Source organism: Myotis nattereri, assembly GCF_964212035.1.
Source record: "Myotis nattereri genome assembly, chromosome: X".
NCBI classification, from domain to species: Eukaryota; Metazoa; Chordata; class Mammalia; order Chiroptera; family Vespertilionidae; genus Myotis; species Myotis nattereri.
In genome coordinates, this window is record NC_138078.1 from 30712790 (window position 1) to 30721797 (window position 9008).

The following is a 9008-nucleotide window of genomic DNA, read 5'->3' on the forward strand; positions in this document are numbered from 1 at the left end:
ATCATGATGCCTCAAAAAAATTAGAAATGATCCAGAATACTTTTTAGCAAGGACGTATAGGACCTGACTGCCTCCCATTTACCTGCCCTTTTTTAAATAATAATAATTCGACCTTAAATGCCATCTAAGGTTATGGTCTTGCCCCATCCCCAGTGGTCCACCTGTTCAGCAAGACATGCTGACAATGAGACATCCTAGGAATGAGCCTTCCTAGCAACGTGGGATTCCATTATCCAACCAAAAGTTTGGTCATCAATGCATCCTTTGGATTGATTTATGACCAAAAGGGGGATGTGTGGACGAAAGGGGCCAGATGCTGACCTGACAAGCTCAGGAGAGGCCTGCATGGCAGTTTTGAAGACTCGGAGACCTAAAGTAACCACAAAGGATGGTCTGAAATTAAACCTTAACTAAGAGCAGTTATGGTGGGCAGTTACGTCCTAAGCCGATATCTTCAAAGATAAGGTCAACCTTTACTGTAACTGAGCCTATCTGTCTTTTTGAATCTATGATAACATACCCTTGAAATGTCTGGGTAACTTGTGATTTCCCTGTATCTGGAGCCCCTGGGGCACAACCAGGTGTGCTAAGCCCAGGACAGATGCAGCAGATTCTTTCATTTATCATGTTAATTGTTCCTGTACCCACCTAAGTATGTGTCCATCATTTTACTTTTTATCCTATCACAAGGTTTCCCCCACTTCACTTAATCCCACCTCCTTAAATGTGTCACCAATGAATTTCATGTATAAATACAGATGTAACCCTGCCATTCTCCGAAGCACTATCTCAATTCTTTGAGGTTCTGCTTCCCGGCATAAGTCGACAGTTTGGCTCAAATAAACTCACAAAAATTCTTTACAGGTTTCAGTGGTTTTTTTACGTTAACAATGTATTCATCTTCTCATAATGCCCATTTCTGAAGCATTTTTTATAGAGGGATACACATTATTAAGTGTGTTCCTCAGGGAGACCCTGGGTATCACCTGTAGTAGATGAACACTTCAGCACTTCTTTTTCTGCATTTGTTGCCTTGCTTAAGGGAGGTTTTCCCCTTCCTATAGTAAAATACAATTATCTGATTCTTTTTGTCTTTCTCCTTCTTGTCTTCATTCAGCTTAAAGACCAAGTTTACCATCCCCATTATCTTTGTTATGGAGTGTGGAAACAAGTTAAACACAGAAAGACATTGGTTTTAATGGACATGGACAAAAGGGGGATGGAAGCATGAGAGTGCGGGGCGGAGGCAGGGAAGGTTGGGGGTTATTGGGAGGGGGGTGAGGACACATTTGTAATACCTTAACTAATAATAATAATAATAAAGACATTGGTTCCCAAGAAGAAATTGGAAAATGATTAGGAAATGGGCTTATAATTGAATGACAATGGATTGAATGAAGAAGTGTGTGTGGGGAAAAAGCACACGGCCAGAATCTGGGGTGAGAGATTATTGGGGAAGGCAAGCTTTTGAATAAGGTACTCTGACCTTATCTATTTCTTGGTCATCCAGTTGAGAAACTGACTTCCAATTTTGTTTACTACTTCCAGTTTCTTCATCCCTCCTTGTGTTTGGAGTGTTATTCCTTATCTACACTAGTCTACAATATCTTCTCAGTATATTTGGCTTTCTTGAGACAACAGGCCCTACTCAAATGATCCTGGCCTCTATCTATACTTTCTAGGTCAATGAGGAGCCACACACTTCAGCTCTGCTTGCCCAAAATCTTTCGTTGCCATGGTGTGGTTTCACATAACAAAGCCTCAGTTTGACCATCCAGGAAGGGCATGGGTGGCATAGGATGCAGGAGTCTCAGGCACTCTAGTTATAGAAAAGATACCTTCCTCTTACCTCCAAAATTTTATTCTGGACTGTCCTCTCTGTCTCTGTCTCCTTTCCTCTAGTTCATTTATAGTCCAGGGTGGTGTTCCTTTATAGCACTTCCCACACACCCCTGTCTTTTCAGTGGTACATTCCACTATGTTACAAATATTACCATTTCATAGTATTTGGTGTTGTTTTAAAGTATGTTTTATTTCATAATGGTTTCAGACTTAAAGAAAAATTGTGAAGATAATACCCGTATACACCGTACCCAATTTCCCTTATTACTAATATCATACTTGGGTATGGGGCAACTGTAACCTGAAGTGAATCATCAGTGAAACAGAGAGAAACCTCACTTCTCTAGTATCTCCAATATCCAACAATGCTGTTGTAGAGCAAGTTGTTAAAGGAAAAACGGTACCAGCTGTGGAATAAATCTTCAGATATTGACTTAACCCTCCTTTCAATAGTTTAACAATATTCAATAGACAACTATGTAAAAGGGAAATCAAATTCTTTATTATACTCTGCCAACACTAACACAACACCCTGTTCCTCATCACTGTGAGCACCCTGATCCATCACAACCCCCGAATCCAAACCCAAACTGAACATCAGCTTCCTTTCTTCCTTGCCAGTGAAGTATGGTAGCAACCATTTCAGGTGGAAACTGTAGTTTAACTCTAACCCTGTTGTTTGGCTTAACAATATAAAAGTTACTTTGATTTTCTAAATTGTATAAGTCATCCCATTCGATTGAATGTCTTATCGATTGAATGACTATCCCATTGATTGTTATCATACTGGTCTTAGAGAGCACATTCTACTGTACCTGTGAAACAGGAGAGCACAATTACCCTAAATTGTTTTAGTGGCCACAGGTGGTGCGTTCCAGCTGACTCAGTGGTCCCGAGACCAGGACAGCACAATTACTCTAAATTGTCCTGACAACTCAGTGGTCAGGAGACCCGAGGGCTCTAGATAATGTGTTTCTATCAACTCAGTGATCCGGAAACCCAAAACTGTAATTTAGATAACATGCCTAAGTTTAACCCAGGTTACCCAAGGACTCTAGATAATGTATTTCTTTCAATTCAGTGACCCCGAGACCCGAAACTGTAATTAACATGCTTAATTCTGCTTCTGTAATCTGGTTTTTTGGGAGCCAGGTGCCACATTCCAAACCCGGAGATGTAATCAATACCTTTGTGAGTTTTGCCTATATAAGTCTGGTTTTGCCACCATCTTATTGCTATGAGATTTGGGGATGACCACTCATAGTCCCGGATTGCAATAAATGTGACTCTTTAATTCGACTTCTTGAGGCGTCCTTCTGTGATTCGCGGGGTACATTACAACATTTGGAGGCCCCAGCGAGATGCAGCCCCTTAGGGCTGCTGTTTCGGACGCAAAGGGAGGCAAAACCTCCCCTGAGCCGTTTCTGGAGACTGAGGGGTCTCTAGGGGGTGCGCACCCTGAGAAGTTCCAGGGCCCCGGAGAACTCCCTTCGGATCCAGCGAACGGGCAGGGGACGTTCGCCTGTCCCTAAAAAAATTTTCATCGGAGTCACCTGGAAAATCCTCTAGAGGTAGGTTCTGGGACCGGTCACTGGTAGTGGACTCAAAAGAGGGCTGGACGCAGCGGAACCTCGGAGTCCGACCCCCGACGCGACGGCATCTGGGGGTCCTGGTCTGGGCAACCTTAGGTTGCATTTGTCTGGTTTGTTTTGTCTTTGCTAGCCTTTTTGGTTTTGGATTTTTGTGAGCCTTTTTTGTTTTTGATTTAGATTTGTTTGTGAGCTTTTTTTGGTTTTTGTTTTTGTTTGTGAGTCCAATGTATTTGTGAGTCCAATGTGTTTAGTCTGTTGATTTTGTTGTTTCGCCGAAATCCTCTTGGAGGACATTGAATGGTTCTTTCCTTCCTCTTTAACTTTTGGGGGATTGTGTGAATGGATCACTGATCTAGGTTATCAAGGATCTCTAAGGGACTTCACCCCAGATGAGGTGACTCTCTATTCCTTTTTCCTAATCTGTATTTTGTCACTCCCTGATTAAAGGTTCCATTCCACAGGTAACACAAGAAGTCTTCTCACGGCCAGGGGCAGGCAACAGCTGCTTTAACTTTTTTTTCTGCGCACTTGGCAGGCAGCGGCTAGGGGATGACAAACTCCTTCTTGCTCTCCTCTTAGCTCCGCCCTTCCCTCCCGCGCCGTAATTATGGGGAACGGATCCAGTTCTAAAAAGGGCCCATTGGGTTGCATGCTGAAGCATTTTAAGGAAGGGTTTCAGGAAGGGGCTGACTATGGTGTTAAGCTCTCAGCGGGAAAACTTAGGACATTATGTGAGTCAAAATGGCCCGCCTTCGGTGTAGGTTGGCCGGAAACAGGCTCTTTTGATCCCCAGTTGGTTCGAGCAGTCTGGGATGTTGTCACTGGGGATCCAGGGTATCCTGACCAGTTCCCCTAGATAGATCAATGGCTGGCCCTAGTCCGGAATCCCCCGTCCTGGTTTAAGAATTGTGCCTTGCAGATAGGGGCCCGAGTCTTGGTAGTAGGACCTAAGGCCGATTCTAAGAAAATCCAGAAACCTGAAAATCCTGCTCTGCCTCCCACCCCAGGGCCCATTGTTCTGCCTCCCCCTCCTGAAGAAGCAGACCTGCCTCCACCTTACAATCCTGCCCTTAAGCGCCGTACAGAAATGGCAGGAGAGGACACTCCCCTCTCGCCATCCCATACCCGGAGTGGTTCAGAATATGGAAGCTCTGAAACACTCCCGCGAGGGGAAGCAGCCGCCTCTGCCATCTTGCCCTTGAGAGAAACTCCGCGCCCAGGGTATGGGGAAATGGGAGGGCGCCCCTTCATGGTTTATGTCCCGTTCTCCACAAGCGACCTCTATAATTGGAAGGCACAGAATCCTCCGTTCTCGGAAAAGCCTCAAGCTTTAATTGGCTTGCTTGAGACAGTTTTTTGTACTCATCAGCCAACATGGGATGATTGCAATCAGCTTTTAAATACACTTTTTACCTCAGAAGAACGGGACCGGATTCGTTTAGAAGCCTGGAAGGTTGTTCTCGGGCCAGGAGGGGGGTCGCTTGAGGAAAACCGGGACCGGATTGAGGAAGCCTTCCCCTCCCTTCGCCCCCGATGGGATCCCAATACCGATAGGGGCAGGACTTCTTTGGACAATTTTCGCCGAGTTCTCCTAGGGGGCTTAAAGGCAGCAGCTAGAAAACCCACAAATCTATCTAAGGTCACTGAAGTTATTCAGGGACCGCAGGAGTCGCCCTCGGCTTTTCTGGAGCATCTGTGTGAGGCTTGCCGAGTTTATACCCCTATAGACCCGGACGCTCCAGAGAACCAGAGGGCAGTCAATGTGGCCTTTGTAGCTCAGTCAGCCCCGGATATAAGAAGGAAACTCCAAAAACTGGAAGGATTTGAAGGAATGAATCGATCACAGCTGGTAGAGGTAGCCCAGAAAGCCTTTAACAATAGGGACACCCCGGAGGAGAAGCAGGACAAGAGAGTGACTAAGGCAGTGGTTGCCGCATTAAGAGAAAGGGACACCAAGACAAAAGGAGCGGGGGAAGGGAGAAAGGGAAAGAGAAACAGGGAGCAACTAGGCAGAAATCAGTGCGCCTATTGTAAGAAGGAGGGACACTGGAAACGAGAATGCCCTAGCAGATTAGCTAAGGAGGGCCAGAGGGACACACACACTCCGCAGGTCTTAAATTTAGCAGAGGACTGACGCGGCCAGGGCTCCATTCCATTGAGCCCCCAGGAGCCCATGGTAACTTTGCAAGTGGGGGGCAAACCTGTTAATTTCTTGGTAGACACTGGAGCAGCATATTCAGTCTTAACAGAGCCAATGGGACCCATAACATCTAAGAAGTCTTCAGTCCAGGGAGCCACCGGACAAACTGCCCTTTTCCCTTGGACATCAAAAAGGACTGTGGACCTTGGAAAGAACACGGTAACTCACTCGTTTCTGGTCATGCCAGAATGCCCATACCCCTTACTCGGACGTGATCTCTTACAGAAACTACAAGCCACAATATCCTTCGAGGAGGACGGAGCATACTTCACCGTGGATCCAAAGAAACCGGACTCAGACCCGTCCTCCCCTGTCTGCATTCTTCTAACTTGTCCTCTCTCAGAGGAATATCTCTTGCAGGAAAAGGCCAAGGTGACATCAGACGAGGGACCAAAGTCCTCTTCATACTTGAGGGAATTACAATGTCTTTTTCCCATGGTTTGGGCAGAGAACAACCCCCCGGGGTTAGCGAGTCATCAAGCTCCTGTGATAGTCCAGCTGCAAGCCACCGCCACTCCGGCTCGGGTAAGGCAATACCCCCTGAGTTTAGAAGCAAAAAAGGGAATTGCTAAACATATTTGCCGGCTTCGGGAAGCGGGAATTCTGATTCCCTGCCAGTCTCCCTGGAATACCCCCTTGCTTCCAGTTTTAAAACCTGGGACTAAAGACTACAGGCCAGTACAAGACCTACGGGAGGTGAACAAGAGGGTTGAGACCATACATCCCACGGTCCCGAACCCTTACACTCTGCTAAGTCTTCTGCCTCCAGAGAGACAATTATACACAGTCTTAGATTTAAAGGATGCCTTCTTCACCATTCCCCTGGCCCCAGTTAGCCAGCCTATCTTTGCATTCGAGTGGAATGACCCAGAGGGTGGATTCTCAGGACAATTAACCTGGACTAGACTGCCTCAAGGTTTCAAAAACTCTCCCACCCTTTTTGATGAAGCCTTGAGCTCGGACCTACTTGCCTTTAGACAGGAGCATCCGGAATGTACCCTACTCCAGTATGTAGATGATCTTCTGCTGGCAGCAGATACTGAGGAAAATTGCCGACAAGCCACTGAGGGCCTATTAGGCACCTTACAAGCATTAGGCTACCGGGTGTCAGCCAAGAAGGCACAGTTGTGCTCCTCTGATGTCACATACCTGGGGTACAACATTAGCAAAGGCAGACGGACCCTCTCCCTCAGTCGAATAGAGGCAATCTTACGAATCCCTATGCCTACAACCAAGAAGCAGGTTCAGGAATTCTTAGGGGCAGTTGGGTACTGCCGCCTATGGATACCGGGGTTCGCAGAGATTGCTAAACCTTTATACTCAAGTACTGGGGGAACGCAGCCGCTGAACTGGACTGAAGTGGAACAACGGGCTTTTGAGGAGCTAAAGAAGGCTCTCGTCTCAGCGCCTGCCCTAGCCTTGCCAGACGTCACGAAGCCCTTCCACCTCTACGTGAGTGAGGTAAGGGGCATTGCCAAAAGGGTTCTCATCCAGACTCTAGGTCCCTGGAAGAGACCTGTGGCCTATCTGTCTAAGAGACTAGACCCTGTGGCGGCAGGGTGGCCAGCGTGCCTCCCGGCAGTGGCCGCCACAGCAGTGCTGGTAAAGGAGGCAGATAAGCTGACTTTGGGCCAGGAACTAGCCCTGACAACACCTCATGCTGTGGAAGCCCTCCTTCGAGGTGCTCCGGAAAGATGGATGTCAAACACCAGGGTGACCCAGTACCAAGCTCTTCTTCTGGACCAGCCCCGCATCCGATTCCATAAGACACTGGCCATCAACCCTGCCAGCCTGCTCCCAGATGATGATCCGGATGAGCCCATCCATGACTGTATAGAGGTAACGGATGCAGTACAGACAGCCCGCCCAGATCTGACAGATGTCCCGCTATCATCACCAGATGAGGTACTGTTCACGGATGGGAGCAGTTATGTTCAGGATGGGATCCGATATGCAGGGGCAGCTGTAGTCACCCTGGACCGTACCATTTGGGCACAGTCCCTGAATAGGGGAACCTCAGCGCAGAAAGCCGAACTTTTGGCCTTAATCCAGGCCCTTCGGTGGGGAAAGGGAAAAGCAATCACCGTTTATACCGATAGCCGGTATGCCTTTGCCACAGCGCACGTACACAGTGCCATCTACCGGGAAAGAGGGTTACTAACTTCGGCAGGAAAGGACATTAAAAATAAGGAAGAGATTTTAGCCCTATTAGAGGCCATCTGGCTCCCAAGGGCAGTTGCAATAGTGCACTGCAAAGGACATCAGAAAGGGGAAACAGTTGAAGCCAGAGGAAATAGAGCTGCAGACCAAGCTGCTAAGGAAGTTGCCTTAAAACCAGTGGGGCCTTTACATGTCTTAGTAACCCTGCCAGATCCCGACCTACCACAGACCCCCTCCTACACTAAGTAAGAGGAGGAATTGGCAGAACGGAAGCAAGCCATCAAAGGACCAGATGGCTGGTGGACTCTACCGGATGACAGACTGTTGGTCCCAGAGGCTCTAGGTCGGACGTTAGCTGCCCAGTTGCACCAAGCTACCCACCTAGGCATCTCCAAGACTTCTGAACTTCTGCGAGGCAGATACTGCATACCAAGATTAGATGAGATGATTAAAAGCATAGACACTAGATGTACTGTTTGTGCACAGGTAAATGCTAAGCAAGGTAAGAAGGCCCCCCCTGGGAATTCGGGGCCGGGGAAACTCCCCGGGAGAACATTGGGAGGTAGATTTCACAGAGATCAAGCCACCAGCATCAGGATACAAGTACCTACTAGTTTTTGTAGACACCTTCTCCGGTTGGGTAGAAGCATACCCCACTAGGACAGAAACTGCCTCCATAGTAGTTAAGAAATTACTCCAGGAGATTATACCCAGATTTGGGCTACCAGTGACCATAGGGTCAGATAATGGCCCCGCTTTTATAACAAAAATATCTCAGAGTATAGCACAAATCTTAGGTATAAACTGGAAACTTCATTGTGCATATCGCCCACAAAGTTCAGGACAGGTAGAACGTATGAACAGAACTCTAAAAAAAACTCTGACTAAATTTGTCCTAGAAACCGGCGAGAATTGGACCAGTCTCCTGCCCTTCGCCCTCTTACGGGCCAGATGTACCCCCTATAAGGAGGGGTTCTCTCCCTTTGAAATTATGTTTGGTAGACCTCCCCATATCTTACCCAAAATTAGGGAAGAATTAAAAGCTGAGATTTGTAACCATTCCTTGCTCAAGTCCCTGCATATCCAGAAAGCTACCCATAAACTTGTTCGAGACGCCCTGCCAGTGCCCACCTCGGACCCTGCACATCGCTTTCAGCCTGGGGACTCCGTGTGGGTAAAGAAGTTCACTGCCCAAGGACTCACCCCAACTTGGA